This window comes from Papaver somniferum, chromosome 7, assembly GCF_003573695.1.
Source record: "Papaver somniferum cultivar HN1 chromosome 7, ASM357369v1, whole genome shotgun sequence".
Lineage (NCBI taxonomy): Eukaryota > Viridiplantae > Streptophyta > Magnoliopsida > Ranunculales > Papaveraceae > Papaver > Papaver somniferum.
The window spans coordinates 267,728,042-267,754,315 of NC_039364.1; the positions used below are offsets into that span (position 1 = coordinate 267,728,042).

General features: G+C 35.4%; 5 non-coding genes across 5 annotated transcripts; all 5 read right to left on the reverse strand.

The window, feature by feature from the left end:
* Positions 1-17,406: 17,406 nt before the first annotated feature.
* TRNAI-AAU lies at positions 17,407-17,480 on the reverse strand. Its single transcript has one exon. It is a non-coding gene; the product is annotated as a tRNA-Ile (tRNA).
* A 536-nt stretch (positions 17,481-18,016) lies between these two features.
* TRNAI-AAU lies at positions 18,017-18,090 on the reverse strand. The gene has a single exon. It is a non-coding gene; the product is annotated as a tRNA-Ile (tRNA).
* Positions 18,091-21,384: 3,294 nt separating this feature from the next.
* Positions 21,385-21,458, reverse strand: TRNAI-AAU. The gene has a single exon. It is a non-coding gene; the product is annotated as a tRNA-Ile (tRNA).
* A 597-nt stretch (positions 21,459-22,055) lies between these two features.
* On the reverse strand, positions 22,056-22,129 carry TRNAI-AAU. Its single transcript has one exon. It is a non-coding gene; the product is annotated as a tRNA-Ile (tRNA).
* Positions 22,130-23,250: 1,121 nt separating this feature from the next.
* TRNAI-AAU lies at positions 23,251-23,324 on the reverse strand. Its single transcript has one exon. It is a non-coding gene; the product is annotated as a tRNA-Ile (tRNA).
* Between the last annotated feature and the right edge of the window lie 2,950 nt (positions 23,325-26,274).

The window sequence follows — 26,274 nt, forward strand, 5'->3', positions numbered from 1 at the left end:
TGTTTGAGTTTCCATGTTGTCTCGACGTAGAAATGTCCTAATTTGAAATCGCGGTCTGTGCAGAATCATCCATCTTGATATACGTACGTACGCTGAAGTGTCGTGAAAATTGTTTCCAAAGGTTGACTCCGTAGTCAGTGCAGGACCCACATCGTAAGGCCAGCCAAACCTTGTAGGTGGTAAGATTAACGTAGATTTTGTGCTTCGGTAATCCAAACAAGAGTAGCGCAACAGACTGACGTTTGAATGTATTATTCAACTTAGGCAAGCAGGTAACCCCATTTCAAATATTGGCTCAGGGTTCGTCCCTTCAATTAATCCTGCAGATGTTTTTTTTTTCTTTTTTTTGGTTTTGACACGATCATCAGGGATTAATGGGCAAAACAAAGAACTGTAATTACAACTTATTTGTGTGAAAACAACTATCACACTTATTACGAGACCGACTACGAGACGGCCTTTACACATGACTCTTCTAACATATTAGCTAACTAGAAAAAGAAATACTTTGGATGCAAATTGGAATTATTTTTACTATAGCATGTTTGGATACATATTTAGAAATAACTTCTAAAAGTAAAAGAACCAGAAATTAATTTGGATATAAAATTTCAGAACAACTTCTAGAAGTAGAAAAATCAAATTTTTATGAAGTAAAATACTTTTGCTTCCGATTTCTAATTCTAGCGTCCAAAAACGCTAATTTCCAAACAATTTTCTTGGTTTTCCAACTTAATGCCAATACCTAAATACAACGGGCAAACTTCATTTATTTGGAGATCAATTGCTACGGGCGGGTTTGAAAGTATGTGGTCGTGGGTCTTTTGTCTCTGGAAGCTTCATTTCCCGTTGTGATGGACTCGGTCAGTTTGTGTTTATAGAGGCATCAGTTGAAAGTATAATTGACCGTTTGGTGGTAATCTTTTTATTAACACAGATATTAGTAAAAAAGTTAAAGAAGAGGATCGCAGAATCGTCAAAAGATTTAAACTAAATCATTGAACAAACAAGTCACGTAAAAATTTCTAAACTAAGTACTAAACCAGACTAAAGAACTAATAAAAAAATATCTAGACGTGCGAAAATGGTTGGCTCCATAATAACCTCAGTCAGTTTTAAAGACACTAACTGCTCACAGTTGAATCACTGAAAAAAATAAAATTGCTTTTCAATTTCAAAGAACGTCTTACAAGATTCACCTTGGTTTAATCAAGATTCTATTACATTACTAAGCTTTTTATTTATCTATTATTTAGCCATTCTAAGTCGTCTTCCACCGTTGCTATCAAATACTGTTAAAATCCAACAAAATAAATGCAAAGAGAAATGAAATAGTAATTTATTTATTTTTAGTAATTAGTAAGATTTTCCTAAGGTTCTTCAACAGAGAATTGCTCATTACTTGCTTTAGAAAATACGACTAAGACCATCTCCAATGAGGGACTTATACCCTTATTTAGGGGAAATGTCATCTCTTATAGGTTGAGAATTCCTCTAACCATGTATTCCCTATCCTCCATATAGGGAATTTGGTGAGGGAATTGGGGAATAGGTAAAGTGTTCATCGATGTGTGAATTATCCGTCGATCGGTATAAAGATCACCGATTAACTTTGAATCGACCAGCACCTGCACCTGGCATTAACCAATTGGTTAACATTTCACGATCAATGGAATACTATAGGAAAAAAACGCAATAAAAAGGAGAAAAATTCGTGAGAAACCAAGAAAAAAAAAAGCTAAGAAAAAGGTACCTTTAAAAAACGTTAGAAACCAAAAAAAGAGGTTAAAATTAAAGGAAAATGTTAAATAAGATTGACATTAAATATTGGTAATTAAAGATTTCTCGGTGAACAAATCCTTGATCGCGGACCACTAACCCGATAGTGCAACATTCAACCGATCCATGAACTCTTTAGGTTTAACACCATAAGACATGGCGATCCTTTACTGTTTTATACGTCCATTTTTGCGCTTGCACTTCGAGTTTAAGGGGAATTCCCCCTACTCTCATTGGAGATGGTCTAAGAAATTAATCGAAAAAAAGTAATCCAACCTCCATTGACTAAGATAAATTCTTCTTCGATTTCTCTTTCTGGAAGTTAATAAGTTTTTTTGTCATAATCTATAATACAAAACAGAATGGATTTTTGAGTTTGGATGATCGGATAATATTTTGAGAGACAAACGTTGTATCCGACCATCCCAATCTCATCCCAACAAAAGACATCCGACGGTCGTCGCTTTTGTAACCCTTCTCATTATGAATCCAAATTTATTAATCTTTAATTATCGCATCACTTCTTAACTCAAGATATTCAAAAAAACATTAAATGAAATCATAATATATCATATATGCATTAATTGGATATACTGGTGGCATTATGAACCTAATGGGAAATGAGATTTGTTTATTTTTATTCACAACTCATAAGTGAGATATGCATACACACTTACTTAAATGATTTTGTGTTCCTTTTTGGATAATGTGTATGAATAGTTTCACAATGTGTTTATAGACATTATTTTCGCTTAAAACAAAATAGGAAACTATCTTGGAAAGGAACACGATTGAGAGTCCTAAAAAAAAAAATTACACCAATTAGATATCAATTTAAATCAGTGTCGTTACGTCACGAGCTATTTTTAGATATCTATTAGAACTCTCTGTTAACCTCATGCCGTGCCGTTACCACACGGGTTATTTCTAGTGATCTAAAAATTAGCATGGAAGGACAATTACCGCATAAAAGAAAAATGTCTGAAAGCAGTGTAGATTTCTCTAGAGATTAATTCTTATCCCGAGAAGGCCTTAACCATTTAAAATGGTTACAAGACCATGCCTACGGAAAAAAAAAGAATTATAAATAAGATATTACCCACAAAATAGAGAAGGAAACAAAAACATTTGTTATATGGAAATAAAAAGATAACTGGATAAGAGCAACGCATCCTGTAATTTGTGTTTCATTCCACCTAGAAGCTTTGCAAAGATTGTCCATCACATTAGAAAGGAGAGAGGTGCCCCACGAGTACCTTGGTACCTCGTTTGTCCTAGGATCGAGAATGAGAGACTTTAACCACTGAAAATAACACGCATTTACCTTATTTCTCGAGAAATCGGGGGAAAAGACGGTGCCAAGAGAGTGCAACAAGTAAGTTATAGTTGTATGTCTAGCTCTTGCTTCATCCATCACCACAACTCCACTAGCAGTCTTGGAGGCAGAATCCTCAAACTTCTCCCTCAGACGAACCAGGTTAATCTTCCTTGCAATCTTAACTGATTTTTTATGTTCACTTGGTGCTCTGTATTCCCTTTTATCTCTAGGAAACTCTCTGGCACCTATCTCAAACTCTTCTTCCACTTCAATTTTGGACCACCCAACACACTCTTTCGCCAAGACATAAACCTCTTCAAAAGGAATAGAATTGTTGAAACCCTCAAACACAGGTTTTCCTTCCAAAGCAATACCGGTAATTTTATTTGCATCATCTGGAGTGATAGTCATAATCTTTCTCTAAACCGACAAACTGTTACAACATCATAGGTTTTTTGCAAAGCTTCGATTCCAGACCATAAACCCGAAGCTTTTACCAAGGCCACCTGTGACGGACCAGAAAATTACGCCTGGCGCGCCTGGGCACGTAGGCCATACCTCCCCCGATGCGCCATGACGATGATGCTTACCGAGCTTTAAAGCTAGGAAAATGCAAGTCCATCTCCCCTTGCAAGCATGCTCGTCGAGCATGATGCAACTAACTTAGTTTCCACACCTTTCCAACTTACCCTTGTAATGTGAAGGGTTTTAAAGCCTTGAAGGCTATGGCCTATGCAACTTATATGCATCACTCAGAGTCCATTGTAGCCATTGAACATTCCTTGAACTTACGCATAGGCCATTGCAAGCCTAATACCCCTTCTTCACTTAGCTTAGGCATTGCTGAGAGAATGCACTTGTCTTGCACATGCCAAGGGTGCATCAATCAGGCTTATGCCATACTTTCCTTAGTCTTATGCAAGATCTGCTAACTTGCTATCGATGTAGCTTACTTTCGAGGCCATGCACCATTGGTACTGTTAGAGCACTGCTCGGTCGAACTCGCAAGCGTTGCTATCTCAAGCTTGTTTGTCAAGTTTAGTTGCCAACACTATAAGTCTTGATTTCTAGTCTACTAATAGCTAAGTCTCGGACTAGGATAGAAAGTGCAGTTGAGCTCTAGACTCCACGACGTTCATCATGCAAATACGAAGAACTACTCAAGGAACTGGTGGATCTTCATAAACTAAAAGGTATGTGCAGACTTGAACTTATTTGTCACTCAAAAGTCTATCTACTCTATCTCCAATCTTGATACAAAAGTCGTATTGCCATACAGACTTTGATTATACACATTTGTTATTTCGAGCCGAGTTTATCTCGCTTATCTATTTTTCATAATATGTGTTGGTAAGCTTTCTCTTTGGCCAAGTCCATCTTTACAAGTGACGAAAGTCGTGTTGGTTATTTCAATATCTTGAAAATTGCTTTGATGAATAATAGTGTGTGAATAACCACTATTTAACATCCTCTAAGAATGTTTCAATGATTGAAATGAGAGTTTAGAATATATAACCTTGAATGGATATAAACATTGTATGTGAACTCATACGTGTATAAGTCCAAAAATCCTTGAACCAAAGTGTGCGTAATTTGCTACTCAGGATAACCGAAACTAAAGTCCGCGTACCCGTACGCGTACTACCGGAAGTTCACGTCCCGTGAATTTCTGCTGGAGTTTGTGAACTGAAAACAAACTTAAACAGGCGACTTAAGTATGTGTACCGGTATGCATACTTGAGTGGGTTATTTTCTAAAAACGGTTTATTTGTGAACTTAAACTTATGTAAACTAACGAATGCATATTTGAAAACCGTGGCTATAAAGTTCATGAATCGATTCGAGTGAATCAAAATTGTTTTTGTTTTGATTGTGTCTTATATACTTCTGTGAGATCTAAGCAATTTAATAACTCTCTAACTAGTTCTTTTGAGTAATTTGAACTAGTTATAATGAAGATGAATAAGGTTGATATGAAAGTGCTCATATGGCTAACCATTTGGTTAACTACTGTTGAACCAACTAGGTGTACACGTTTAGGTACGGTTACACAAACCTAAATGAACATGCACAAGCTAAGTTCGATCTAACGGTTGAAAGATATTAGCTTGAATCTAATCAGGTTTTCATCTAACGGTGAATATTGAATGCTTTGTTACCAAGGTAAGTTAGATTGGAAACCCTGATTTGGAGACTATATAAAGGAGAACTCTGGCAACTGGGAAAGCTAGTCCCCACACCTTCTGTGTGATACTAGTTGTATAAGCTAGAGTCGATTCTCCTTTAACATTAGGTTTCTATCGAGACCCTGTAGGTTAACGATTTAAACACTTCATTGGGATAGTGAAGCCAGACCCAACTATCTTCTCTGTAGTTGTGTGATCTGATCTTCTTGTTTCTATCGTATTGAGTACAATTGTAAAATTGGCTCGAAATTAATTTCTCCGATAGGCAAGATAGAAAAGTAGTCACAAACATCTTTGTCTCATCGTTTGTGATTCCACAACATCTTGTTTCGCTAGTGGATTAAGATTATTGTGAGGTGATTGATATTTGTAGGCTGTTCTTCGGGAATATAAGTCCGGTATATCAATTGGTTCCTGTTCACCTTGATTTATCAAAAGACGGAACAAAACTCGTGGGTATTTCGGTGGGAGACAGATTTATCTATTCATGTATCCTTTTATGTGTGATACAGATTTGTTTATTAAAGTCTTCGACTTTGGGACGTAGCAACTCTTAGTTTTAAGGGAGATCAGATAAGGGAATCAAGTGCGTAGTATCCTGCTGGTATCAGAGACCTAAGGAGCGCAACTATACCTTGGATCAGTGTGAGATTGATTGGGGTTCAACTATAGTCCAGAACGAAGTTAGCTTGTTGTAGGATAGTGTCTGTAGCGGCTTAATACAGTGTGTTCAATCTGGAATAGGTTCCGGGGTTTTTTTGCATTTGCGATTTTCTCGTTAACAAAACTTCTAATGTTTGTGTTATTTCTTTTTCGCATTATATTTTTTTATATAATTGAAATATCACAGGTTGTGCGTTGAATCGATCAATTGGTAATTCCAACCTTTGGTTGTTGATTTAAATTAATTGATACTTGAACATTGGTCTTTGGTACCATTCAAGTTAATTTCTCTTGTATTCAATTAAACTCGCAGATTTCTATTTGCTTGAGTAAGTATTGAATCGAGAAATTGAGATATAACTCTTTGATATACTTTTTATTAAGATTGAGTCTGACTGTCTAGTTGATTCTCTTAAAAGTATATTGGAGTTAGTCCATACAGATTGCTAAGCGAAATATTGGGTGAGGTTTTTAGACCCCTGCTTTTTCAATTGGTATCAGATCTGGCAAACACGTTTAAAGACCTTATAAGTATGTGTTTGTAACGATCTGATATGGACAAAAGTACTATCTCTATAAATGCACCACCATATCCAGGGATTCCAGAATTCTCTTCCATGACTGATTTAATAAAATCAGTAGAAGAAATTCTATCTAAACCTCCACCAGGTTTAAAATCCCTTGAAGTTTTTTCACGGCTTGAAAAGAAACTTGAAAGTTATCTTTCTGATGTTGATGTATTTCTCCAGAAAGAACAAGAGTCTCTTGACAGGCTTAATCAAGTTATGATGAATAATATTTATGTTGAGGTTGATATTGATATTGATTTAGTAATCAATGAGAGCAATACTCCTCCTCTGCGTAATCCACCGTTGATTTAGTAATCAATGAGGTTGATATTGATATTGATTTAGTAAACATTCAAAATCAAGTTCTTTGATAGACTTATAAAAACAGTTCCTTGGGTGTTTCTCAACACTATAAGATGTAAGAGATGCTGGAAAGAAACTCTTTCTTGGTTCCATGGTGAGCAAGACATTGTTCACCTCAACAAAACTTGATTGTGTTGAAAGTGCATCCTCACCAAGAAATGCCATGTTATGTATACGGTAAGGGAAGCACAAGAACTGGGGCACACATATTATGTTCGTTGTGATTTTGAATGTTTGGTAATGTTGTAGAATTCGATCGGATTCTTCTAAAAAGGTATGTCTCTAAACTTGAGAAAGTTTTATGATGATCAATGTACCTTGTGTATCGTTCATGTCTACCTAACTTGATTTGTGTTTAAGGTTCTTAAACGTTCCGGTTTGACAATAGTTGTTCGGGATGTTTTGGCCTTCATGGTACACTTCAAGTATGCATACCAGGTTGCATTTACAAATGAATTTTTGTAATAAAATCCAGGGAAATTCGTTTGCATACCAGTTTGCATACTGAAAATTCGTTTTCATACCCGTATGCATACTTGCCTGTAGACGTCGATATTCGGTAAACCTGTTTTTGCCGTATCTTCTTCGTCCGAACTCGAAATGACCTCATTCTTTTTGCATTCTCTTCCTCTTTGAATTCTCTTAAAAATGGAGATGGGAATTATTGAATTTGGATGAGTAAAGATTGGTCTTTGTCCCGTCTCTTGTTTTTGAGTGTTTTGCTCTGTTTCGTCGCACTTGCTCCACTTCTCTTGGCTTGGGAACTTGGATTCTTGGAGTACCACTCTTCTAAGATTATTTATAGCTTTTAAAAGAATGTTGTTGGTGAATCACAAAGAAGGAAGTTCAAGAATGGGCAGTAGTACGCGTTGCTATGTGATTCTTGAATGTTCACAATCATCTTATGTGAACTATGGTGCATGGTCATTAAGGACTTTCTATGTTCTTATTTGTTAAGAAAATATTTTTATACGCCTTTGGTAGCTATTCTTGGTGTAAATCCGTGCGAAAAAGATTGATTCTACCCTCTAAGGACAAACCATCTTATATGTGCATTACGAGTTTGTCTTGATGTCTAGGAAAGCTTCTTATGAGAATTTTATTCTTATGTTTTTAAGAAGAATAACTAGAGTTTGGAATAGCCATTATTGTGATCACACATAGCTATGTACAACGATGTTCATCTTCAATGTTTTTAGATTTATTTATTTAAATTCTAAAGTTTATTTGGAAGATGATTTTTCCATTATTAGTCTTTATGGTTTTATATATTGAAATTTTTTATGGGATAAGTGTGTTTGCGTCCGTGAACTATGATTGTCCCATACGTGGTCAAAAGTTAAGTCGTTCATATGTCGATATGCAAGTATTGATAAAAGAATGAATAAACTTTTGACAAACAAAAGTTAAGCCTTTTATATCTTTATGCAAATATTGATAGAAGAAAGGATGAACTTTTGTTTACAAAGATTAACTCTATTATATGTCATTATGAAAATAGTGATGAAAGATAGAATGAAAATTTGTTTATTCCGCAATATTGATCTTCCCTGGTCCATATTTTTATGTATATACTGTGTGGCTCTGTAAGTTTTCTTATGTTGAGCATTTCTGATTGATTAATCATGGGTTCACTTGTGGTTAATTTAGTTGAGTATTTTGGATACAAATTCATGTTTCATGTGATTTATAATGTCCAAAGAAATCCTTCTTTTCTTGTGAAAGTAAGGTCGCTCTTGTTGTTCTTTCGGGAATGTCATTTTATGGGGGAGAGTTCTTAATTGAACTTGTGCTTAATTGCCAAATCTTTGTGGGGGGTGCAGCTGTGGAATATTATAGGGGTTGTCTTGTATCTTTATAAACTCCTTGATGAATGCATTTAGTTTTGGATATATGATTGCATCTAAAAAAAATTGATATGTGCTTTGTTTTGGTCATGAAGTGTCTCTATGGAAATTTCATTAGGATCCCACTAGTTTTCGTACCTTTGCCAATTTTATTGACAAAAAAGGGGAGAATTAATGTGTAGTTCACACTACAAATACATATGGTTTTCGGATCATTATGTAAGGGGGAGTGGTTTTCATGTGAGATGAAGTATTGACTAAGAGGGAGTGATACATATCACCATAGTATTGTTGTCGAAGTTGTGATACAATTGAACTTTGATGTTGTGTAATAATACTATGACACTATGTAACAATGATTGAGAGCTTTTTTTTTCTCATTGTTATGGCTAAGTAACTTCAACAACGATGATGCTGAACTTACAACCTTTGGAATCATTGGAGTACTTGGAAGTGACGAAGATTTCGAGTAATGTTGAAGAACCAAGGAGATCATGCATGTGGAAGAGAAGCTGCAAAGTTTATTTATTTTGTATTCCAAATGTATTGATAGTTTTGTCACTAAAATTGACAAAGGGGGAGATTGTTAGAGCATTGCTCGGTCGAACTCGCAAGCGTTGCTATCTCAAACTTGTTTGTCAAGTTTAGTTGCCAAAACTATAAGTCTTGATTTCTAGTCTACTTATAGCTAAGTCTCGGACTAGGATATAAAGTGTAGTTGAGATCTAGACTCCACGATGTTCATCATGCAAAGACGAAGAACTACTCAAGGAACTGGTGGATCTTCATCGACTAAAAGGTATGTAGAGACTTGAACTTATCTATCATTCAAAATTCTATCTACTCTATCTCCTATCTTGAGACAAAAGTCATATTGCTATATAAACTTCGATTATACACATTTGTTATTTCAAGCCGAGTTTATCTCGCTTATCTATTTCTCGAAATATGTGTCGGTAAGCTTTCGCTTTGGCCAAGTTCATCTTTACAAGTGATGAAAGTCATATTGGTTATTTTCATATCTTGAAAATTGCTTTGATGAAGAATAATGTGTGAATAACTTCTATTTAACATCCTCTAAGAGTGTTTCAATGATTGAAATGAGAATTTAGAATATATAACCTTGAATGGATATAAACATTGTATGTGAACTCATATGTATATAAGTCCAAAATCCTTGAACCAAAGTATGCGTACTTTGCTACTCAGGATAACCGGAACTAAAGTCAGTGTACCCGTATGCGTACTGCCAGAAGTTCACGTCCCGTGAATTTCTGCTGGAGTTTGTGAACTAGAAACAAACTTAAACCGGGTACTTAAGTATGCGTACCGGTATGCATACTTGAGTGGGTTATTTTCTAAAAAAGGTTTATTCGTGAACTTAAACTTATATAAACTAAGGAATGCATATTTGCAAACCGTGGATATAAAGTTCATGAATTCATTCGAGTGAATCAAAATCGTTTTTGTTTCAATTGTGTCTTATATACTTCTACGAGATCTAAGCAATTGAACAACTATCTAACAAGTTCTTTTGAGTCAGTTGAACTAGTTATAGTGAAAGATGAATAAGCTTGATATGAAAGTGCTCATATGGCTAACCATTTGGTTAACTACTGTTGAACCAACTAGGTGTACACGTTTAGGTACGGTTACACAAACCTAAATGAACGTGCATTTCATTTGTGTATAACAAGCTAGTTCGATCTAACGGTTGAAAGATATTAACTTGCATCTAATCAACTTTTCATCTAACGGTGAATATTGAATGCTTTTTTACCAAGGTAACTTAGATTGCAAACTCTGATTTGGAGACTATATAAAGGAGAACTCTAGCAACTGGGGAAGATGATCCCCACACCTTCTGTGTGATACTAGTTGTATAAGATAGAGTCGATTCTCCTTTAACCTTAGGTTTCTACCGAGACCCTGTAGGTTAACGACTTAAAGATTTCATTTGGGATTGTGCATCCAGACCCAACTATTTTCTTTGTAGTTGTGTGATATGATCTTGTTGTTTATATCGTATTGAGTACAATTGTAAAATTGGCTCGAGATTAATTTCTCCGATAGGCAAGATAGAAACGTAGTCACAAACATCTTCGTCTCATCAATCGTTGTGATTCCACAATATCTTGTTTCGCTAGTTGATTAAGATTATTGTGAGGTGATTGATATTTATAGGTTGTTCTTCTGGAATATAAGTCCGGTATATCAATTGGTTCTTGTTCACCTTGATTTATCATAAGACGGAACAAAACTCTTAGGTATTTTTGTGGGAGACAGATTTATCTATTCATGTAGACTTTTCTGTGTGATACAAATTTGTTTATTAAAGTCTTCGACTTTGGGTCGTAGCAACTCTTAGTTGTAGGTGAGATCAGCTAAGGGAATCAAGTGCGTAGTATCCTGCTGGGATCAGAGACGTAAGGAGCGCAACTGTACCTTGGATCAGTGTGAGATTGATTGGGGTTCAACTAGAGTACATACCGAAGTTAGTTTGTAGTAGGCTAGTGTATGTAGCGGCTTAATACAATGTGTTCAATCTGGACTAGGTCCCGAGGTTTTTCTGCATTTGCGGTTTCCTCGTTAACAAAACTTCTGGTTTCTTTCCCGCATTATATTTTGTTATATGATTGAAATATCACAGATTGTGTGTTGAATTGATCAATTGGTAAATCCAACCTTTGGTTATTGATTGAAATTGATTGATACTTGAACAATTGTATTTGGTACCGTTCAAGTTAATTTCTTTTGTATTCAATTAGACTCGCAGATTTCTATTTGCTTGAGTAAGTATTGATAATTGAGATATAACTCTTTGATATACTTTTTATTAAGATTGAGTCTGACTGTCTAGTTTATTCTCTTAAAAGTATATTGGAGTTAGTCCATACAGATTACTAATAGATATATTGGGTGAGGTTGTTAGACCCCGCTTTTTCAGGTACATGCCTAAGTTGAACGTCTTCATAGGAAGTATGAGCATCCAAGGAATGGAATGCAACTTGCCTCATCAAGTTTGGCCATAATCATCTCTTGCGTCAAGCTACCGAGCCAGATGATATGAGAGGCTAGTATGCCACAATCATCTCAAAATTAGATGATATGAGTGACAAAGTGTTGGACCGGCGCTGCAACTCATTGCGGCTGCCTACGTACCCTTTCCTACTCTAAAGGGATCAAGCACTGAACGTAGTTCATCCTCAAAGGGACAGCAACTTAAGCCAACTCGTTTGCAAGGCCATGGCCAAGCAATAATGGTAATGGCTGAGTCCGTATAGGCCGTCATGTCAAAATGCACAAAGGTTACGCATTATCGAGTCCGCAAAATGGCGTAGTGATGCCTAAACGTAAAATTCCTTTTTACAAGGCTATACAACTATAAATTAGGCTTACGCATCATTTATACTCTTTCGGCTAAGCTATGAAGCTTACCTGGTGCATGGTCCGTATATACACCCTTAACCAACTAACCCTCCCTATATATGATTTAAAGACATTTTTACAACTTAAATTGGGGGAGGAAAAATCATTCATCAAGTCCCATTTTTACTATTCATGGCCATTGCCATATATTTTTGAATAACCGTCAAAGATGGCTGTACATTCAGTTTTGGCCCACAAATTAACCAATTCCAATTTCCAGCTAAGATGACTTAACATTTCCTGAGCCAGGTCCAGTAAATGGGTCGTGATGGCTGTATTTCCGGCTTTGGCCCATAGGCCACTCCAATATCCAGCCGTGATGGTTGTACATTGCCAAGGCCAGCCTGCTCTGGCATGTTGCGATATTGGACATATGCCAATGACCTACGTAATGCGTCATTGTGGCGCTACTTTTTCCTAGGCCAGCCACCCAACTGGTCTGAAGCACCTTTGGTGCGAGATTTGCTCTTGGAGAATACAACTTACAACTTGTACCCTCTTGGTGTGATATTGGCCCTTGGCCAATATATCTTCGCAATGCGTCTTACTTGGCGCCCTATTGGCTCTAGCCAATGTTCCTCTTAACACGCAACGAAGTTTGAGATGAAGCTTCATCTCATGCCATGTCGCATCTTTGAGCACGCGTCATGCTAAAAACACAGGATGTTACACTACAACAGGATGCTCTCTATCCAACAGCCAAAACTTTTCTTGCTGGTGCTTTAGTTTAGGGACCACTTTATCGGGAAACTATAACCAATAAAAAAAATTGGGTTGTTACAATTAACAATCCATAATAAAATTAAAATAACATACATTAAAATTTATTTATTACCTTTGCGGCACAAATCCTAGCAACCCATGATGATGGGTAACCAAACAAGACGGATCGATCTTTTGAGTCACCCCAAGGTCTCCCATTCTTCCTGAAAGGTAAAAACTGCATAACATCAATGATTTGTCTTACTGAGTCTTTGGTTGATACTTCATCTTCTCCTCCTCCGTCGCGCCTTTACCCTTATCAACAACATTTGTTTCAGCCAAGTTTTCTTCTTCAATCTCTAAATTTCGTTGTTCAACAACCATATTTGCATTTTCTCCACCTTCATTTCCTCCACCTTCATTTCCCACACCTTTCATTCCTCCACTTTCACTTCCTTCACAAATGGCATTGCTTGCATTTGCACCCTAATGATTTTGTGTGACGAGGTTGCGGAGTTGGGACATTACAAGGTGTTACTTCTTGTGATTTCTTCTTCCACTTTTCATTTTTCTCTGTTCAAATTTGATTGCATATCAATACAAGCAAGACCAAAAAACAAAAGCCACGGTTGGGAAATATATACATAACCAAGCCGTGACAAAAAAAAAAATGGCTAGGAAAAATAGACAGTCACAGACACAACCTAGTTTACGGATGGGACCTTGAGCAATCGACCGAGACGCATCACTAAAAGCGGCTAGGAAATAATATTTACGGCTTGATTTCTCACATTATGGATAGGAACAACCTAGTCGTAAACACTATCTCTGGATAAATTATTAAATATAGAAGAAGATACGGCTAGGAATAACCTATCCGTAAGCACTACGGTTGGGACTCAGGGCAATCGACCAAGCCGTAAAATCTATAGCGGATAGGAAATCATATATACGGATAGGAAATCAAATTCCGGATAGGAACAACCTAGACGTAAACATTACCGTTGAATTAAATTTCGAATACATATATTCCTAGTCGTAAACAATTTGTTACGGTTAAGATTTTTCATTTCCCTTGTGTATCACCAAAATTACGGCGGGGAGTTTTTAGTATTCCCAACCGTTACCAGTACTTACGGTTGGGAAAACAAGAACTCCCAGCGGTAAACAGTTTCAGAAGTTTCTGCGGCTAATTTTTTCGAAACCAATTGAATAATCATTCAAACTCTTAAATAAAGAGTGGGTTTTTCAATTCATGCCTTATTGCAGTCATATGAGTTTCGGCGGCTAGTTCCTCTCCTTCATTTACTTCTTCTTGATTTTAAGTTTCATCTTCATTTTCAGAACTTGATTTATCTGGTTCAGGAGGAGGTTGTTTCGACGATCCTGCTTTTTCCTTTGTCTTCATAATGGTTTTATACAATGAATTTAATCGACGATGAATTTTTTTGAATCGATGATTAATTGTCTCAAACGAAGAAGAGGGGAAAACGAAGAAAAGAAATAGAAGAGAAAAAGATAAGAAGAAAAAGAAAAGAAATCGACTTTTTTTTTAATGATTTTTCAGTTTTTTTTTCTTCTTTTGATTATATTAAATAGTTAATGAAAGGGTAAAAGGATAACAAATTAAATGTATTGAGGGTATTTTTGAACTTTTTTATAGATTAGGCCCACCATAATCACATTTTGTTCAAAAACCCGATACTAATGCAACCCCAATAATAAAATTCTAATGGGAAGAACTTGATTTCGACCCTCTTATAAATAAAATAAATAATAAACAAATTCCAAAATACGTGGTAATGTGACCCGAGGATGCCGAATGTTTTGAGTGTTAACCAAAAGCCTAAAATACATTCGAGAAAGCATGGCTCGCATGGCCTTCGCATTTGGTTTCATTTCCATGTTTTCTCAACACTGAATGTCCTGATCTTGATACACGTTGAAGTGCAAACCGATGAAAGTTGTGGCGAAAGGTTGACTCCGTAGTCAATACCGGACCCACGCCGTAAGACGAGACCTTGTTTTGGAGGGTTCTATGTGCTTCCGTCATGCAAACAAGAGTAAGACAACAAGCTGACGTATGTACGTAGGACATTGTATTTTTCAACTTAAATCAGCTTCATTTCAAAAATTGTGTCAGGATATGTCCCTTCAATCTCACCAGTCGCCATGTTGCCAAAACAAAACTATAGCATTTTCAACTCGTTTGTTTGAAAACAGCAATCCACATCCTATCACTTATGAGAGCCGCTAATAGATGGTCTTCTAATCTGCCATTGTTCCTAGCGACATGTCTGGCGATCAAAAGTCGAAATCATTTTCATAAATTTTTTAATTTCTAGAAATCAATTTTTTATTTCTAAAAATTATTTCGAAATTTAATGAATTCTTAAAGTAACTTTTGGTATTCTAACTAAATTTAATCGAAAAATTATATCTTAATTCTTATATGATATGTAAAATTTCCTTATCTGAATACACGTTCGAATAAAGCAAATAGGTTTTTGTTCGTTAAGAGTTTACTTTTTTTAATTTTTAATAGTCACTTTAAAATTTTGTGGGTAAATTAAATGTACGGGAAAATAATTTTTAAAAATGTATCGAAACAATATACTGGACTTCACTAACATAACTCTTATTTTTACTATGTCAGTGCTAATGCATGATGACTCAACGGAATGGGTCAAGCTTCATTATGGTTGGTTAACAGAGGGTTGAAAGTATGCGGTTGTAAGTCTTTTATCTCTGGAAGCTTTCATTTCCCGTTGCAATTGACTGTTTCGTGGTAATTTTTTAATTACGCGCTTAGGCAGACTTCAAAAGTAAAACAAGTAATTAATGAAGAATCGTCAAAAGATCCAAACTAAATTGAACAAACTGGTCGCCTGAAACTAAACTAAACCTAACGAACGTTCTCTTAATAAAGTGTGCGTAACGACTGAAGTAGAATAAACAAATGATAATAATATCTAGACGTGCGAAAATGGTTGGCTCCATATACGGCTTCTTCAGTCGTAAAGACACTAACTGCTCACAGTTGAATCATAGAAAAAACAACCAAAGAACGTCTTATAAGATTCGCCTTCATTTAATCAAAGATTCTACTAAGTTTTTCATAGCCTTTCTAAGTAGTCTTCGACTATTGTTATCAAATCAAATACTGTTAAAGTCCAACAAAATAAATGTAGAGAGAAAAAAATTATTAATTGTAAAAAACAATTAATAATCAGTAAGATTTCCTAAGGTTCTTTTCAACAGAGAATTGTTCTTTTGCTTTATTTAGAAAATATACGTCTCCATAAGTAGTCCAATCGAGAACAAGTAGTCCAACTTCTGCCTTATAAGTTGGACAAAATTCTTCTTTGAATTCCTGTTCTGGAAGCTAAATGATCTTTCTTAATACAATTTTTTTTTACCATGGAGCTATAATTAACGCACAAAGGGAGAATGGTTGACAGAGATTAGAGGGAATGAATATTCTTAGCTGGGATGAAGGGGAAATTGGTGTTATATGACAGTTACGGGAAGAACGGAATGAAAGAGCTCATTCCTTCTTTGTACTGGACCAAGAGCTAGATGTGCCAGAAACTAATTTTAGTTGATATAATCTAAAAAGCACACCCAAAATATACTAAACACAAGAGATAAAGAGAAAGAGAGAAATAGCTACATTCATATGTGTTCGACCATTAACCGGGAGGTTAAGGATCTATATTTATTGAGATTAGGGGAACAAAGTGCTACTCGTGGGTATAAAAAGCAAACTTACATGCATTTTAGACTATTCCAAAAGATAATTAGGGCTTGGCGCTGATTTTATATGTTCTTGGGCCTTTAGATACCTATGTAGATAATATATCCGTAACACCTGTATTTTTTGCATGTTTAAAAATGCCTCACTTGGATGAGTTGAAGCTTCATCTCAAATTTTTGTTGCGTGTTTAGGGTAAATTGGTCCAAGACTGAAATTACACCATTGTGGTGCATCACGCTAGTATGAGTCTGGTCGAGAGAGATGGCACCATTATGGTGCCAATACACAAGTTGGCCATCGGGCCAGTACTGTATAGCACACCAACATACTGGATTACTTGAAAGTCGTTGTCGCAAAAACAGCCGAACTTAGCTTATGGTAAACAGGAAAAGCGCTCCCCCATTTCGAATTCAAAAATGTCAATAAGACATGTATTGAAAGGAGTGGTTGGTTGAAGTTGTATTGAGCGGAGATGTATCATTAAAGATTCAAAGATCACCATTAAACCTACAATAGTGCATTACTCGAAAATCGTGGCGCAATACTTAAAAGTCGTTGTCGCAAAAGCAGCTAAACTTGGCATGGCAAACAGGCAAAGTGCTCCCCCATTCTAAATTTAAAAATATCGATAACACGTATATAGGAAGGGGTAGTTGTTTGAAGGTGCATTGACCGGAGATGCACCATTAAAACTCCATAAATCGAAAACTAAAAAACTAGAATAGTAATTTATTGGTCCATGCAGGTCTCGAAACTGCAACCTTCGCATTATTAGCACGATGCTCTAACTGGTTGGCCCATGCAGGTGTCGAACCTGCGACCTTCGCGTTATTAACACGACGCTCTAACCAACTGAGTTAATGGGCCACTTTGGTGCATCACAATAAAAATGAAAAAACATATTTCATCATAACCGACAAGGTAAGAACTATCCACCTTGTGTAAGTAAGATTTTGATCCATATAGTTTTTCTTTATCCATCTAAAAATGAGATAAATAAATTGTTCAAGCATACTATTCTTATACGTTACCTATGATCTCAAGATATTTATTCCTAAAACTCACAGGATTGCGCTTCTTCCGTTCCTTTCTTTTAGGTTTAAATCATGTGTATCCCTTCTTTTGATTGACATGATTTTTTTTTATCGATCACAAATTAAAAATAACTATTGCTAATTTTAAAAACGAATAAAAAGAAAAAATGCTAATAGCTAATTGACCGGCTCATGTAAGTCTTGAACCTGCCACCTTGATGCATCACACTAAGAATGAAGAAAAGTACTCCATCACAATCGCCAAATGTATGAGTTATATATCTTGTATAAGAAAGATGTTGATCCATATAATTCTTTTGTCGATTAAAAAATAAAATAAATTAAAAACGGAACAAAAATGTTAATTATTGACCCATGCAGGTCTCGAACCTGCGACCTTCGCGTTATTAGCATGACACTCTAACCAACTGAGCTAATAGGCCACCTTGATGTATCACAATAAAAATGAAAAAACATACTCCGTCATAACCGACAATGTAAGAGATATCCACCTTGTGTAAGTAAGATTTTGACCCATGTAGTTTTTCTTTATCGATCTAAAAACGAGATAAATAAACTGTCCAGGCATACTATTCTTATGTTGTCCGTATGATCTCAAGATATTTATTCATAAAACATCACTGGATTGCACTGTTTTTGTTCCTTTTTTTTTTTTTTTGCTAAATCATGAAATTTTATTACTAAAAATGAATCCAAAATACATGACAAAGCCAATTTGGCATGTACTGCTATAAAACAAAAACAACAAAAAGAGGAAGGAAACTACTAATTTAAAATTAATAATTCGAAAAACAATATAAACTTTCTTTTTGGTTTAAATCATGTGTATCCCTTCTTTTGATTGACATGATTTTTTTTATCGATCACAAATTAAAAATAATTATTGTGAATTTCAAAAACGAATAAAAAGGAAAATGCTAATAAGTAATTGATCGGCTCATGCAGGTCTTGAACCTGCCACCTTGATGCATCACACTGAGAATAAAGAAATGTATTCCATCTTAATCGCCAATGTATATCTTGTATAAGTAAGATTTTGATCCATATAATTCTTTTGTCGATCAAAAAATAAAATAAAATAAATTGTTTAGGCATATTTTTTTGTTGCACTTATAATTTTAAGCCATTTGCTCCTAAAACATCAATGACTTTTTAAGTGATATGTGCAATTCTTATTTCCCTTTTTGGTGGTTTAAATCATGTGTATTCTTTTTTTTTGTAGCAGTACAATTTTTATTTATCGATTAAAAACTGTTTGAAAAACAAATAATAATGATAGTTATGATGTAAACCCTAATAATAGCGTCTGAAAAACTGTCTTGTTACTAATGATGCTAGTAGTTGTTTGTGTAGTTTTATTTTTTGTAGATTAGGTATTGCTATTCAAAAAGATGTTGGAGCTCAGCTTGTTGCTAGGCTACCAACCAAAGCTAGGTACGAGTCATGATGTAAACCCTATTTTTATAGTATTAATTAAAAACTAATAATTAATGATTAAACCAGAAACGGAACAAAAATGTTAATTATTGGCCCATGCAGGTCTCAAACCTGCGACCTTCGCGTTATTAACACGACGCTCTAACCAACTGAGTATGGTCCACTTTGGTGTATCACAATAAAAATGAAGAAACATATATACTCTGTCATAACCGACAATGTAAGAACTATCCACATTGTGTAAGTAAGATTTTGATCCATATAGTTTTTCTTTATCGATCTAAAACCGAGATAAATAAATTGTTCAGGCATACTATTCTTATTCGGTACATATGATATCACGATATTTATTCCTAAAACATCACTGGATTACGCTTCTTCTGTTCCTTTCTTTTTGGTTTAAATCATATGTATCCCTTCTTTTGATTGACATGATTTTTTTTATCGATCACAAATTAAAAATAATTATTGCTAATTTTAAAAACGAATAAAATGGAAAAATGTTAATAAAATGGCGACTCATAGGCAGTGGCTTGGTTAAGGGAACCCACCGGAGCCGTAGCGAAAGCGAGTCTTCATAGGGCAATTGTCACTGCTTATGGACCCGAACCTGGGTGATCTATCCATGACCAGGATGAAGCTTGGGTGAAATTAAGTGGAGGTCCGAACCGACTGATGTTGAAGAATCAGCGGATGAGTTGTGGTTAGGGGTGAAATGCCACTCGAACCCAGAGCTAGCTGGTTCTCCCCGAAATGCGTTGAGGCGCAGCAGTTGACTAGACATCTAGGGGTAAAGCACTGTTTCGGTGCAGGCCGCGAGAGCGGTACCAAATCGAGGCAAACTCTGAATGTGGGTCTTGAACCTGCCACCTTGAGGCATCAAACTAAGAATGAAGAAATGTACTCCATCATAATCACCAATGTATGAGTTATAAATCTTGTATAAGAAAGATGTTGATCCATATAATTCTTTTATCGATCAAAATATAAAATAAATTAAATTAAATTGTTAGACATATTTTTTTGTTGTACTTATGAATAATAATTAATGATTAAAAAAAAGGAATAAAAATGTTAATTATTGGCCCATGCAGACCTCGAACCTGGGACCTTCGCGTTATTAGCACAACATTTTAACCAACTGAGCTAATGGGCCACATTGATGTATCACAATAAAAATGAAAAAACATACTCCGTCATAACCGACAATGTAAGAGATATCCACCTCGTGTAAGTAAGCTTTTGTTCCATGTAGTTTTTCTTTATCGATCTAAAAACCAGATAAATAGACTGTCCAGGCATACTATTCTTATGCGGTACGTATGATCTCAAGATATTTATTCCTAAAACATCACTGGATTGCCCTGTTTTTGTTCTTTTCTTTTTGGTTTTTTTTTTTGCTAAATCATGAAATTTTATTACTAAAAATGAATCCAAAATACATGACAAAGCCAATTTGGCATGTACTGCTATAAAACAAAAACAACAAAATGAGGAAGGAAACTACTAATCTAAAATTAATAATTCTAAAAACAATATAAACTTTCTTTTTGATTTAAATCATGTGTATCCATTCTTTTGATTGACATGATTTTTTTTATCGATCACAAATTAAAAATAATTATTGTGAATTTTAAAAAAGAATAAAAAGGAAAATGCTAATAAGTAATTGATCGGCTCATGCAGGTCTTGAAACTGCCACCTTGATGCATCACACTAAGAATAAAGAAATGTATTCCATCATAATCGCCAATGTATATCTTGTATAAGTAAGATTTTGATCCATATAATTTTTTTGTCGATCGAAAAATAAAATAAAATAAATTGTTTAGGCATATTTTTTTGTTGCACTTATAATTTTAAGCCATTTGCTCCTAAAACATCAATGAATTTTTAAGTGATATGTGCAATTCTTATTTCCCTTTTTGGTGGTTTAAATCATGTGTATTCTTTTTTTTTATCAGTACAATTTTTATTTATCGATTAAAAACTGTCTGAAAAACAAATAATAATGCTAGTTATGATGTAAACCCTAATAATAACGTCTGAAAAACTGTCTTGTTACTAATGACGCTAGTAGTTGTTTGGGCATTTTTATTTTTTGTAGATTAGGTATTGCTATTCAAAAAGATGTTGGAGCTCAGCTTGTTGCTAGGCTACCAACCAAAGCTAGGTACGAGTCATGATGTAAACCCTATTTTTATAGTATTAATTAATAACTAAAAAATAATAATTAATGATTAAAACAAAAACAAAAACGGAACAAAAATGTTAATTATTGGCCCATGCAGGTCTCAAACCTGGGACCTTCGCGTTATTAGCACGACGCTCTAACCAACTGAGCTAATGGGCCACTTTGATGCATCACAATAAAAATGAAGAAACATATATACTCCGTCATTACCGACAATGTAAGAACTATCCACCCTTTGTAAGTAAGATTTTGATCCATATAGTTTTCCTTTTTCGATCTAAAAACGAGATAAATAAATTGTTCAGGCATACTATTCTTATTCGGTACATAAGATCTCAAGATACTTATTCCTAAAACATCACTGGATTACGCTTCTTCTGTTCCTTTCTTTTTGGTTTAAATCATATGTATCCCTTCTTTTGATTGACATGATTTTTTTTATCGATCACAAATTAAAAATAATTATTGCTAATTTTAAAAATGAATAAAAAGGAAAAATGTTAATAACTAATTGATCGGCTCATGTGGGTCTTGAACCTGCCACCTTGATGCATCACATTAAGAATGAAGAAATGTACTCCATCATAATCGCCAATGTATGAGTTATATATCTTGTATAAGAAAGATGTTGATCCATATAATTCTTTTGTCGATCAAAATATAAAATAAATTAAATTGCTAGGCATATTTTTTTTGTTGTACTTATAAATAATAATTAATGATTAAAAAAACAAAGGGAACAAAAATGTTAATTATTGGCCCATGCAGGTCTCAAACCTGCGACCTTCGCGTTATTAGCACGACGCTCTAACCAACTGAGCTAATGGGCCACTTTGATGTATCGCAATAAAAATGAAAAAACATACTCCGTCATAACCGACAATGTAAGAGATATCCACCTTGTGTAAGTAAGCTTTTGATCCATGTAGTTTTTCTTTATCGATCTAAGAACGAGATAAATAGACTGTCCAGGCATACTATTCTTATGCGGTACGTATGATCTCAAGATATTTATTCCTAAAACATCACTGGATTGCGTTGTTTTTGTTCCTTTCTTTTTGGTTTTTTTTTTTTTTTTTGCTAAATCATGAAATTTTATTACTAAAAATGAATCTAAAATACATGACAAAGCCAATTTGGCATGTACTGCTATAAAACAAAAACAACAAAATGAGGAAGGAAACTAGTAATCTGATATTAATAATTCTAAAAACAATATAAACTTTCTTTTTGGTTTAAATCATGTGTATCCATTCTTTTGATTGACATGATTTTTTTTATCGATCACAAATTAAAAATAATTATTGTGAATTTTAAAAACGAATAAAAAGGAAATTGCTAATAAGTAATTGATCGGCTCATGCAGGTCTTGAACCTGCTACCTTGATGCATCACACTAAGAATGAAGAAATGTATTCCATCATAATCGCCAATGTATATCTTGTATAAGTAAGATTTTAATCCATATAATTCTTTTGTCGATCAAAAAATAAAATAAAATAAATTGCTTAGGCATATTTTTTTGTTGCACTTATAATTTTAAGTCATTTGCTCCTAAAACATCAATGACTTTTTAAGTGATATGTGCAATTCTTATTACCCTTTTTGGTGGTTTAATCATGTGTATTCTTTTTTTTTATCAGTACAATTTTTATTTATCGATTAAAAACTGTCTGAAAACAAATAATAATGCTAGTTATGATGTAAACCCTAATAATAACGTCTGAAAAACTGTCTTGTTACTAATGACGCTAGTAGTTGTTTGGGAAGTTTTATTTTTTGTAGATTAGGTATTGCTATTCAAAAAGGTGTTGGAGATCAGCTTGTTGCTAGGCTACCAACCAAAGCTAGGTACGAGTCATGATGTAAACCCTATTTTTATAGTATTAATTACAAACTAAAAAATAATAATTAATGATTAAAACAAAAACGGAACAAAAATGTTAATTATTGGCCCATGCAGGTCTCAAACCTGCGGTCTTCGCGTTATTAGCACGACGCTCTAACCAACTGAGCTAATGGGCCACTTTGATGCATCACAATAAAAATGAAGAAACATATATACTCCGTCATAACCGATGATGTAAGAGTTATCCACTCTGTGTAAGTAAGATTTTGATCCATATAGTTTTTCTTTATCGATCTTAAAACGAGATAAATAAATTGTTCAGGCATACCATTCTTATTCGGTACATATGATCTCAATATATTTATTCCTAAAACATCACTGGATTGCGCTTCTTCTGTTCCTTTCTTTTTGGTTTAAATCATATGTATCCATTCTTTTGATTGACATGATTTTTTTTTATCGATCACAAATTAAAAATAATTATTGCTAATTTTAAAAACGAATAAAAAGGAAAAATGTTAATAACTAATTGATCGGCTGATGTGGGTCTTGAACCTGCCACCTTGATGCATCACACTAAGAATGAAGAAATGTACTCCATCATAATCGCCAATGTATGGGTTATATATCTTGTATAAGAAAGATGTTGATCCCTTAAAAATATCTCTCTCCTCCGGCGATGAGCTCCGGCGATGAACCATGGTGACTGAAAGCCAGGGATCTTCTACGGATTGGTCTCATCCATTTTTCTTGTTGGTTTTAATCGATTCTTCCTCTTCCTTTTCGTTTCTTCATCGTTTTTGTTTTCGCGGTTTTCCCCTTCTTTCGTTTTTGTATTTTCGTCCTAGGGTTTATTTTCTTGCTAGGTTTTATTCGTTTAATCTTCGGCTATGTCTGCATCAAAATGTTCTTCCCATCGCTCTGCCCTTAAACCCCCTCCATCACCTCAGACAACACTTTCTCCCTCAGCTGAGTCGACTTCACAGAACGGCCATGTAAACTGCCCTTTCAGAAAATTCGACGGCTGCCAGAATGGTATAAATGGAAGAGGTTATGTTCGGGGTTCTATCTTGTGTCATCTGCGGGATACACATTCGTTCACAAAATACAATGGAGCACGGTGCAGAGATATCATCACCAACGACGCTGAAGTTTTCAGTGCTTGGGAGACTATGTTGCAGCAACTGCAAATGTGGCTTTACATCCGCTGTATGACTCTTCATGCCTGGAAGTCTCCCTGCAAAGGATTGGGTATTCATTGCGACACTGTTGCAGGTCCTCTTAACGACACTTCTGCAGATTTTCTTCTTCATGGAATAGACAGACCTACAACCTCTCCTGTGGTGATCGAACGTATGGTTGCTTCAAAAGTCATGGTCCCTGATAATTGCGACGATATGGCGTTGGTTGATGAGGTTTTTTCTCTCACCCCTGGTTTGCTTTGCGCTTTTTTCCAGCGATCATTTTCCACGGTTTCTAGTATTCCACACAAGTGCGGGCTTAACTTTTCACGTACTTTGAAGGTTTGTTTAGATAGTGTACTGAGTAAACCTCTTCATGAGACTGCCTGGATTCGTTTACTTCTCCTCCCCATCCGCACTTTGGCACACTACAGGACCAAAGCCGACGAGAAGTCGTGTAACCGAAAGAGACTCCAAGTTTCTACTATTCAGCAGGCCTTGTTGGCTTGGAAAGAGACAGGGGGCTTGTAGATGGGGAAAAAAGATTTGCTGGTTTTTAAGGAATTGAGGAGACGAATGTACGGAGGAGACTCCTCGAACCGAGCGAAATGGTAAACCTCACACAGATGCACCGATGCAAAGGGGGTGCTTTAGATTCGAGAGATCCATCTGTATACTCCGGCCTAAATCAAGAAAATGACCGTTCCAGAGTAAATTCGGTCACAAGAGAGGATGGGTTGATCTGTAGGAGGGAAGCTGAGAAATATGTGGAATCAATGGTAATCAAAGATTGTGGGTGTGTGAATTATGAATACGATAAGCTCTGAGTGATTGAAATTTCTCAATTGAGAGCAGTTGCTCAACTGATGAGTTGATGATCTTGTGTTGTCAGTTTGACGTGAGATTGATGATACTGATGATGTTGATCCTTCAATCATGATTCAGAGACTTATTTATATTGCTGGAATTGTAGACACCATGATTCCATGAAGTGTGACAGTTGATGGAATCAAGGAGTGGGGAAGTGGAGATCGTGTTTGAAAACAGTTGCTCAACGTGTGGAGACTTGGTCGATTTTCCACCCACTACCTCGTGAATTCCTTCAACTGATTGCACGACTTTCTCACATTCCATCGTGTGTTTTAACACACGTGCCGTAGACCGCCAGACCAAAACCCTAAGTGATATCCCCCCAAGTGACATGATTGACGTCTCGTGTTTTGTTTGTCAATTGATGACTTCATGGTTTGATGGGAAAATGAGTCCATGTAGTTGCTGACTGTCGAATATGATGTTCTGAAACTCATGAATTGAACATGTCATGAGACAGAGGTATAGTTCTTACGATGAAGTGAGCAAGCATTGCTCATTCGGTGGATCGTTGGATATTGATTATTGAACCAATATTCGTTGGTTTGAACAAATATTTATCATCGGAGCAAGTGTTGCTCATGTGATGAATTGTTGAATATTTGATCGTCTGAGCATGTGTTGCTCGTCTGATGGATTATTGGTAGCGTACCAAAAATATTAATTAGAATATTGGCCGTTGAACCGAGCATAATTAATAAAACTTAATGACCATTAGGTCGTCGTAAAATTATTAAGGTTAGAATCTGGAATGATGATCCTTGGATTCAGAAACCCTAATTTGATCAATTGATGACAAATTCATGGTTCGTCAGAATTTCAACCATGGGACGAAGGAGGGAGAGACTACATGGGACCGTGGATCAACCATGTAGTGTCCATATGCTCACGTGAGCAAATACGAAGAACTCCTGAAGAGTTGACGATTTGTTGGTGGAAGAATGATTAAATGCTGGCTTAATCATTTATTCAAAAATGCTTGTCTGAGCCTTAGGTGAGAAAACCTAATTAATTATGACGAGGCGAGGGACCGACCATGGAGTCATGAAACCATCCCTAGGTTTTTACGTGATCT